Source organism: Ammospiza nelsoni, chromosome 11, assembly GCF_027579445.1.
Source record: "Ammospiza nelsoni isolate bAmmNel1 chromosome 11, bAmmNel1.pri, whole genome shotgun sequence".
In the NCBI taxonomy this organism is placed as follows: Eukaryota; Metazoa; Chordata; class Aves; order Passeriformes; family Passerellidae; genus Ammospiza; species Ammospiza nelsoni.
In genome coordinates, this window is record NC_080643.1 from 13,042,880 (window position 1) to 13,054,134 (window position 11,255).

Here is an 11,255-nt window from a genome sequence, read left to right on the forward strand (position 1 = left end):
TCTGTAAAACACTGTTCTGACATGGAAATAATTATTATAAATGCTTTCATCGCACTGGAGTTTTCTTTAATGATAAAAATTTTCATGACAATAGGATGTTTATGTGGGTTTTACAAGAATTCAGAGTTTCCAAAACTCTGTAGGAGAGTATCAGGTCATTCAGACTGAGTTCCTGAAGAAGAGAAGTTAAGAGAAGTCCACAGCACAACCCAGGCAATGGGGTCAGTACTCAACATAACATGATTGTAGCAGTGAGATGCTTCACTAAGGCTGGTTAGGAGACACTTGGAAATTAAACTGCACATGGAGAATAGGACCCCCCTGTGCTGCCCTCCCCAGGGCTTTGGCAGCTGTGAGCTGCTGCATGTGTTTTGCTCAGGCGGCTCAGCAGCCCAAGGTGCAGAAAGCAAATCTCCCCCAGCCCTACAGACCTGGTGTGGGGAAAGGACTCCTGGTAGTCTGAGAGATTATTATTTTTGCTGCCTTGAAACACATCCTTGTTCTCTCTGGTTCTTGGTCATTGGCTACTAAGCAGGAGAGAGGCTGGAGAGAAGTTATTTCAAACCTGTGTGGGTGATTGGCTAAATCCCCAATAGCTGACACAGATCTAAGCATGGGTCTCCAGGAGTCTGGAGTCTGTGAGCACTGTCAGCAATCCTGTTTGTGTCATGGTTTGTTCTTAGTAGGAAAAAAAAGGACAGTACATGGCAGTGGAAAAGATGTGGAAAAACCCTTCCAGGGCTGCAAGGGGGAAGATGTAGAGCAAGGACAGTGCTGTACAGTGGGGCTCTGCTCCAAAAGGCTCCAAGGTCTAGAAAGCAAACCTGCTGTACCACCCTGGACTGAGGATGCCTGGGGGAAAGTGTGCGTCTGTGTGTCTGCAGTTCATTTTGGACTATGTATCTGTAAGACTGGAAAATCTCCACCAGAAGATTACAATTTTCCATGTGTTAGCACCTAAAAGCATCAGTGAAGAACCTTTCAGCTGCTCCCTGACTCCCGTGCCAATGAGTGAGCAACTGGTTTAGTGTGGTAAGTAAAGGATGAGATCAAATATGCAGAGTCCACCACATTGTCCTAAATGATGTCTCTGAGAAAATGCCAGAGGTTGCAGTATAAATGCAAAGACTTTGAGGAGTGCTGCAGAAGTTTTTTCTTGTGGACAATGACTGCCTTTGTAGAAAGCATAGGAACATACGAGTCTCTCAATTTAATCAAAATTCTTTCTTGAGCTGTTGTCTACAAGAAGTCCCAGTCTACAAGAAGTTTCTGAGTTGAATCAACACCAACTTATTTTGCTACAGTGACGACTCTGTCTGTGTGGAAGTCTTACTTCAGTAATTATTCATTTATTGGCAATCTGAGCGCATTGAACAAACTGTAAAACCAGTACCATTAAATAAGTAATACAAATCAGAGATAAAAAATACTTTTTCTAAATTGGGGTATGTATACCACATACCTTGTTGGCAGCATATTTCTGATTCCTTGCCACTGACACATTTGCATCCTTCAATACTACTGAAATACTTGAGGACTACTATTTTTTTTTTTTAACAGCTGTGGATTGAGATTGGCTTTAGGACCTGGTAGGATGCTGTTGCAAACTCTGTCATTCCCTTGAGCCTGATCTTGCTGTTGGCAAATGCACTCGAGTTGGCAGTGTTTCACGGCAAGAGAGAGAAATCTGGTCTTTCTCAAAAGATAGTTACCTATGAATGATGTGGATGTTGTTAAATATTTCTGTGCTGCTACAGATCAGGTTTAAAAGAAAACCTTTACAAGCCTTTTTTTTATCACTGAATTTGAACAAGATACAATCTATGGACCGAGCAGTGTGAATAGGACCCTGCCTACTTGTATACGCTTTTAAAGAGCACAAAGGATCGTACCAACGCGGATAAGAATTATTTTATGCACAATGCCTTTTCAGTCTGACTTCTGTTATACAGAGGTATTTGAACTCACAGGGTACTAAGAGAAAACACATGGTCAGCTGAAACATGAGAGAGCCTTTTAAGCAGTGTGTCTTTCAAGTCTGCAGCCATTCCCGTTGGCCGGGGAGCCGCCAGCTCCCAGGCGAGGGCGAGCTCAGGCTCTGCTGTTTGCTGGGAAGCCACCAAAGCCCAGTGGGCTACTGGGAGGCACAGCCCTGCCAAATGAGAGCTTGAGGAAGTGGTGGGCTTCCAAAAGTGTCATCTTTGTGTAGGGGCTGGACTGGATCACCTCAGGTTTTGGTAGTGTTGTTCTAAGAGCAATGTCCTGGCTGAATTCCGGCTTAATTGAGGTGGAATGGGAAGAGATGATGGCTCTGTGTGTCTCCCACCTGGTTTCTGCTTTCTTTGGTAGAAATAGCCAGTGAAGGGAACATATTTTCTTTCCCCATGTAGAAGCCTCAGTTTAGGGTGGAGGTGCTTTTCTTTGACTTCATGGGAGACTTTGATGGTGTGCCAAGCATAAAAGAAAAAGGAGACACTATTTTCCTACTACACTGTATGTCTTAGATGTGATGAGAAAAAATGATTTTCTTAAATTGCATGGGATGTTTGTGGGATTTGATCCCTGGGTAATAGCATGTGGTTTTAGGGCACTGCATGTCTCATTAGTTTTACATAACCTCTTGCTCTTTCGTGATACCACATCCCCCAAATTCTTAATCTTTCTCCCACTTACGTTCCTGTGCCCTGTGCTGTCACCACCCACCCCTCCATTTGTGAGAATATCTTCCCATTTCTGTTGTAAACAGACACCAACTTTTCCTTTCCCAGGAATTGTCTTTATTATAAATACTTCCTTTAAGACTTTTATCTTGGATCTGTACAAACTTGATGCAAAACTTTCAAGAATATAGTGGTTATCTGTTAAGTACTATTCTGTCAGCACTCTTAAAGACCTAAAAATATTTTTTTATTAATGTAGAGCTACAAGACAGTTCAGTACCAGTGTCTACCCAACAAAGACCAGAGCATGTTACAGCATTTTTGGGACACAATGTCCCAGTCAAAGTACATTTTGTGGTGTGGTCAATCTATACTTTCCTTGGGGAAGGAAATAAATGTGAGCTATGTACTGTACAGAGCTGAGCATGTTGCTTGTACTGGATAAATTGCTAAACAATGTAACTGCTTCTCCAGCACTAATGATCAGAGCCATCCCTAATTATGTCAGTGCCTTGGGCAAAGCATTTGGGTAGTGTTGCTGCTCCAGCTTGGAAGACCACACTGTCCCCATCCTGCTGTGGCCAGGGCTGCTGCCCAGGACAGTGATATCAGCGCACCTCATTGGAGGCTGCAGGAGGCACTGACAGGTAGAGAGGTTCCTGTTGAGGGCAGAAAGATGCATTAGCCCTAATTTTGAAATGATTATATCTGAGCATGAGAAGTCGCTTTGTTTCTACTTCACTTAGCAAAATGCAATCAATTCCATATTTTCTGTGAAACAATACTCTAGATGACATCACAAAACCAGCCTGATGCCTGCAGTCCTGGACAGATTTGGTTGGAGACAGATTTTCCATGTAGCCATTTTGTGCAGCCTCAGGACAGAACCAAAATTCCCAGATCTTTTGAAGGCTCAGAATAAATAACTTTAAATTTCTCCCATTGAATTTCAACATGTTTCTTTTATTGCAGAACTTGGATTTTCATGCCCTTATTTGAATTGTACATTAAAATCTGTTACTTGCCAGCATCCCACCCACATGTAGTACTACGTCTCATGGAAGTCATCACTTAGTTGGAAATGTGTGCACCATATGCATGCTCTCAACTCCAAAAGTAGCACCCAAGGGTTTTTTAAACTCAGCCCATAATCTACAGACACTGCAAGAAAAATATAAAAGATAAAAGAGAATATTTTAAGATGCTATAAAATCTTTTAGAAACTATTTTAAACCTCTCTCTGTTATAAGGAATCTGAGGAACATTTATTTTTCTCCTCAGACAGGAGAAAAGATAGGAGAGTGTCCAAAAACTTTTGCAAGTATTTTTATTGCCTTGCAGGAATAGGAAATGGGAAGCTTGGAAGGAGCAGGGGGAATGTTGTTTGTTTTCCCAGATTGAGATATCTAAAAGTTTGGAATCCCTATGAACAATATATATACATTGACTTGTTTCTGGTTGGGCAGTGTTAAAATACAGGTGGTGTGGAAGCTCCTAGTTGCACATTGATATCATAACTAAGCCTTCTAAAAGAATACTGCACATAATGATACCTCTGTAGCAGCTGCAGCTGCTCTTGCTTAACAGAGAAGGGTTTCCTTGTCACACATAACATTTCTGCAAGTCAGTCCCCTGCTTTGGGATCTGCCACAGCCTGCTGTCCTTTGACAGAGAGGAAGGGAGGCTGTCCTACAAAAATGACTTTACTAGTCTGACACTGTGAGTTAGATGGGAGTCTGTTATTATTTTTTTTAAATTACTTAAATATTCCAAAGAAGATTAACATAGAAAGGACACTTCTAAAATAACTTCAGGAACAAGCAGAAGCAATGTGGGTATCAAATGTCAGTATTGTGGACAGTTCTGGTTGGGTAACATTTTTTTTTATATCCTGTTGGCTCAGTTCTGTACAGCTACACAGGGTAAAAGGCAAGGGAAAGTCAGGCAAGTAGCATTAAACAAAGTTCACTTTATTTTGATAGCTGGGTGTGCATCTTTTGTTTGAAGCAAGAGATCAAAACGTGATGCCATCACCGTGTCAACCTGTTCCAACTCTTTGTGTTGCTACTTTAAAAAAATCCCCAAAACAGCCCACAATAATAAAATAAAAAAAAAAAAAAGGAGGAATTCTCTCCAGGAGATGGAAGAAACTTGGGTCAATGCTAAAAAAAGTCAGCACATTTTAGTAACTAATGGCCTCAGTAGTAGCTGGTGCCAGCCATACTGATGACGTGGGCTCGGCTTACTGCTCACAGCTCGTGCTCTGGAGAGGATCCTGCTCTTTACTGAAAGAGTTTTCTCTCCCCATTTTAGCTCTCACAGCCACTGTATTTGTTTATGTGTTTTTGCTGTTCCAGGCAATAGCTCATTATTTAATCAGGAAACCTTCTTTTCATTTTGTTTTTTGTTTTGTTTATTTGTTTAAGGGCACACTCACATATGTCATTCATCAGCTTGAAACTGAGGAGAGGCAGTCTCTCATATTTTTTAAGTTACATAAATTATTTTGGTGACTCTTTCACAACTCTGCAGGTGACAGTCACCTGCACACTCAGTAACTCAGTTTTCAAGTAATAATTTCCAGTAAATTGTTTACTAAATCCCCCAAATGAACAGACCTTGTCTGAGGGCTTCTTTATACAAAACCACACCCCACGGACAGCTATTACAATTAAATTACCACATATATTAAAATATAGCCAAATGTTAAAAGCTCAGAACATGTGCAAGTGTAGACATTCAGATCCTAGGCTAAGGTTCAGAAGAATTTGTTCTTACAAGAAGATTGCTCCATGGCTGCTTGCTATGGCTCCCACAGGTCTCCTGCTGCTCTGGTACCCATTACTGGCAGACACAGTGAGGGAAGGGCAGTCTCAGGAGGGGCAGGGATTCCTCTTCTCCTGCTTTCAGCTGGGATTGAGTCAGTTTTCTTCCCTGTACCGCTGGTACAGTGCTGTGCTTTGGATTTAGGATAAGAATAATGCTGATATCACTGTGATGTTTTCAGTTGTTTCTGAGCAGTGTTTGTACCAGCCAAGGTCTGTTCAGTCTCTCCTGCTGTGACAATGCACAGACTGGGTGGGGACACAGCAGGGACAGCTGGTCCCAACTGGCCAAAGGGATATTCCAGGCCATATGGCACTGTGATCAGTGTCTCACACTATCACTGAGGTGGGAAAAGACTTTTCCTAGGATCAAGTGCAACCCTTAACCCAGCACTGCCCAGGCCAGCACTAGACCATGTCCCTGTGTGCCACATCTACACCTCTTCTAAATCTCTCCAGTGGCAACTCCATCACTGCTGGTAGAGCCTGGGCAGCCAGTACAAGTGCTTGACAAGCCTTTTGGGGAAGAAATTTTCCAATTAGAAATAACAAGTTAGGGGATTAAACATCCCTGGGGCAACTGGAGGCCGCTTCCTCTCTTCACAGGGGAGAAGAGACAGACCCCCAGCTTGCCACAACCTCCTTTGGGGTCACCGAGCCAGAGCAGGGGAGAGAGGTGACTGACCCAGCCACTCCTGCTGCCTCTGCTGTCCCTCTGCCCAGGTGCAATCAGCCCTGTCTGGGCTCACTCAGGACTTCAGGGATGGGATGCATCCCTTTCCCTCTGCTATTTATCCTGCTGCAAACATCAGTGGAGCCTCAGAGATGTTTTGCCGTCTCTGGAGAATCCAAGGACTCCAAAACACTGGTTAAAGCTTCTCCAAAGACTGATTAAGCCATCACCTGGGCGACTTTATGCCAGAGGAACATCACAAATGCACTCCTAATACCTCTCAGGAGCTGATAAAATACTTTGAATTAAAAAAAAAAAAATCCACAGTGGACTTTTATTATTAGACAGATAGATGCTTTTTCTGAGCTCTATGCTGAAATGCTGATTTTTTTGAAATTCCTACTACAGAAGCTACTGTTTGCTGCATTGACAGCTCCTATATTTGGTCTCAGCATGTGAGCTTTTTAGCCACTTTGTTTCTGAAATTTTGGCTGGCTGTATCTATAAAGGCAGGTAGGCACCATAAGTTTGGTTGTCTAGTTCTACCTTTAGTGTATTGTATAAATGGTAGTTGTGATTTTCCAACTTAAATTTAACTTAGGTCGGATTCTGAGCCCTTCCCATGAAGAAGAGCACAGAGTGTGTGCAGCTGTGGCAGAACAGGAGCCAGCAGCCCCCAGCAGGCCAGGGAGCATCCCTGCTCCAAGGGTTCCTCGTGGGGAGGCAGCCCTGGCTTTGCACAGCTCTCACAGGAGGAACAGGAGCTGTGCTTCCTCAGCACTGCTGACATCAAGGCCTCTCCTTCTGCTGATTTAAGAAACACTTAAGGGAGCATGATGAGAAATTATAAGGGCTTATTTAAATATATAATATTAACACTGTATGTTACAAAATTTAGAATGTATCTTTCTTGTGTAAATAAATTATAAAACTGTATATTCCAGTCTCCCTGTAGGTAGTTTTTCTTATTTAGAAGGAAATATGATTTGCACTCAGTTTATGTAGTTTGCTTAAGCATTTTTAAATTGAAATGTACTTGAGCTTCTAAGCAATCCACAGAGGCTTCTTTGCCATGATGTTATTACCAGCTGTCTACATTTTATGGGCTTTTTGCTCTATCTCATTAGGGGAAATCCTGAGGGTGCACTCTGTGGAATTCTGTGTATTAACCCAAGTGTTTTGATTTTCTCTTTTATGGTGAACTTTACATTAATTTGTAGAATTGATGCGGTCTTGGACTACATAAACATTTGATATTGGCCAGAGGCATTCGTGACACGAGGAGCATGCTGGCCTTTCTGCTGGTTTCCATGATGTGAGCCCCACAGGTCACTGCAGCCCTTGCTGGGCTCCAGGCTCAGGTTCAGCTGGGCTGTGCTTGGAAGAACCCAGACAATAAATGGGGGCACAGGTGGTGCAGAAATGGCAGTCCCTGCTCAGAACTGCTCTGGGGCTGGGTTTAGCTGCTCTAACCTACACTTAGTGCCCCTCCCAGTGACTCCAGGGAGTGTTGAGCAGGTGAGAACCCCTTTACACCAGGAGGAGTGGTTTTTGTGGAACACAGCAAAGGCAGGGCTCCATGAGTGTGGTAAGAGGACATCTGGTAGCAGCACAGCACACCCCTGAGCGTTGGGACACAGACTCCCTTCAAGCCCTGATGCAGAAATGAAAGGGAATTCCTGGCTCTTGAGCTCAGCACTGACCACACCTCATGTCCTGAGCAGCAGAGAATGCAAATATCTGCCAGGACCTGGGCTCTGAGTCTGTGCCATGACTGTCATGCCCTGGGCGCTGCTTGGGCCAGTGCTCTGTTCTTTTGCAGACATGGGACATCAGAGAATTTTTTGGAAGCATGCTTGTTTCTTGGTTAATGCCTTTAGAAAGTAGCACAGTTGTAGATGAGTGAAAGATCTGATGTCTGTTCAAGCTCCTGTGGAGAAATAGCTAATTACAGCTGACTTAACTGGAATTTGAAGGAAATGTATGATATATTGTATCAAATTATGTATGTCATCCTTGGGAAAATTCCTGAAGAATTCAAGTTTAGATACTTACTGCACTGTTTTATTTTAAGAACAGAAAGGATACCTTTCCCTTGTAACACACCATGCTGGATTTGGGGCACTGTGCTCTTTTTGGCATCCCCTGATCTGTGCACTCTTTTTCTCAGCAGAGAATTAGCCTGGTTGAGAAGCAGAGTTCATGCCCTTGTGTGTTCCTCTTCCATTGAAACTGATTTATATTTTTACACTTTATAAATTTATATATTTTAACACTTATTCCTACCTTATTTACATAATTGGAATTTTTCAGTAATATTTTTATTGCAGAAGGAAAGTGAGAAATTGAATGTTTTGGCCGAATCAGTCTCCTTCATGTTAGTTTGGCTGGCATTAATTTTCTCAGTTTGATCTGAAATAGCAATTACATCATGATGAAAGTCTAACATAGGTTTTGTCTATACATTGCATGTGTTTATTAGCAAGTTTGGGGGGTGTGGGTTAAATATTACTTTTACTTGATTTATTATTTGTGGCACTGTTCTTTTTTTGACTGGACATGCATCTATGTATATGCATATAAACACATATGTGTTATGTTATATAAAAGATGGCAGTGTGTGGTAGTAAATACATTTCTTGGCATGAAGTTGGAATGTCAGCAGTAGTCATGAGTAGCAAATTTAATTCTTGCCAAGCTAACATAGGAAGATAAGCAAATATTTAATGTTATATGTGATTGTTTTATGGGCTCCAATCTGCACACGTGTTCTCTTTATACTGCTTTTGGGAGAGAGAGAGCTTTTTCTTCAAATTAAAAATCTGATTTAAAATTTTGTGACCCCAGGGAAAGTTTCCACCCAATGATTGGTCTTTTTCCTGAGCAAATCCTTTCTGTTAGTGATGGGAATCAGCTCAGTTGAGGACAAAAAAAAAAAAAAAAATAGAGACTGAGTTTCTTTGTTGTTTCCTTGGGTCACATCAAAGTCCAAGCCTGTAAATACTTATGTATGTGTTTAACTCTGGTACTTTGAGTACTCTTAATGATTCAAATTAAATTCCTCATGGCAGAATAATTAATCATGGGAACAAATGTTTGCAGGTTTGAGTCCCAAGGGTGTTTTTGCTCTTCAGCTGCACCATTTAAGCTTTTTGGTATTCTCTCATGTGTGGGAGTGGTATGCACTGATCAGGTTATACCATATCTTACAAAGCAATAGAAAAATATATTCCTGTGTTTTCTTCTGACTGTCTGTTGTTGGTCTAAATACTCCTTTACTAACTGCTTTAAAACATTTAAGTGTACAGGAGAATGGTAGAAACCCTAATCAAAAATTGCAGGGTGGGACATTTATAGGAGGATAATGAAATACAACATTATCATGATGAAGTGGCTGGTTTGATTCTTTATTTTTAAAGCCTTATTTAACTCCACTGCACTGTTATATAAATCTTTAGGGAAAAATGTTAATGCTGATTTAATATGCATTTAGTAATCAGAATTTTGCAAGCCATTTGTGGTGTTTGGGTTGACAGGACCCAGCTGGAGCATTTACAGGTGTGCTGAATGCAAATATTAAATCCTGGTTCATCTAAGAACGGCCTATTAAAAACCAAAAATGAAATATGGATAAAAATAGTAACATTTCCTCCCTTAAGTGTATCAAATAATGTACTCTTAGTTTAGATACTTGTATTTCAAAATAATTTTTCTAAATTTAACTGGTGCTCTAAGGGAAATGAAGTGCTTATATTTTCCTTGCAGTGTGTTGCACTGTGAGTGGGTTTGTGTGTCAGGGTGGTAGCCCAGTGCTGGAGCAAATGTGCTGTCACTCCAAATCACCTTTTAAGTGCTTTTTAATATCTCTAGGAGATGAAGGGAAAAATAGGGGTTTTGTGATTTTCATCCTGATTTACCGGACTGTATTTACATAGAATTTATGAAATGCTTCAGTTTAATATTGAGTTTGTTTCATCAGCTATTTATTTGGAAAATTGCTGAGAAATGTTGCACGTACCTTTTGGGTTATTTTAAATGGACAGATTTGCTTTAAAAGAGGTTTTAATCTTTATCGCATCTCTGGTGGATTTACTAGACTTCCTGTAAAACATTTTGTAAGGTAATGAATATAACATTAACAAAGCCTACCTTTTGTGTGTCAGTCAATGTGACTTGATGTCTTTCCCCTCTTATTCAATTAGATTTTTTTTGTGGTTTTTTTTCCTCCTAGAAATATTTACACTTAAATGCATTTTAAAACATAATCTAGATGAGAAATATTTTAGGTGAACCATAATATATAGTAATATAAATGAAAATATTTGGTAAATCTCCATTCAAACATACATTTAAGTTTCTAGATATTTTTAATTAAAGAAAAAAAAAAGTTATCTGCATTATTATCATAGTTTAGAAGAGTCTTATACTTTGTATTCTGCCTATGTTGGTACCTTGGCTTTTATTAATATTTTATAAATGCAAGTAAGAATGCTCCTTATGCAAATAAAATTGCATGGCATATGTTTTCTTAAATATTCCATTTATCTGGATAGCTTTTAAGGGAGAGTACAGAATTTATATTCTTTTTATGCAGTTCTTCATACTAGAGTGAAGAACTTGCCCTTTTGCACTTGTCCAGAGCTGTGGTGACCTGAGTTTTCTGCCATTAGTTTTCCATCTGGAAATTCAATCCACCTTCCCGAGGGCTGCCTCTTCCCCCACTGAGCAGGTCTGGAAGGTGCTGGTGGGGGGAACTGGCTGTCTTCCTGTTGCTGCAGAATGGCGTGCTGTGATTCAAATAATCCATCCTTGAGACTGGGACCTTTCCTTTATGGTAATAGATTATGCCTAAATGAACTTTAATAAGAGTGCTGGCAGGTAGTTAACAGAAGCAAAGGCAATCATTCTGAGTATATGTCAGAGCCATAAAACTTAGGAAAAGTAAAATATAATGAGGTTTTTTGTTTTATCTGCAAGGAGAAAAGGATAGGAATAGAAATGAATGGATTTGAGGACCTAATGGAGTACTGTTTATTTCTTTGATAAATCTTACAGCTTGTGCCACATGCCAGTGGAGCAGTCATTTTTTCTGGACAT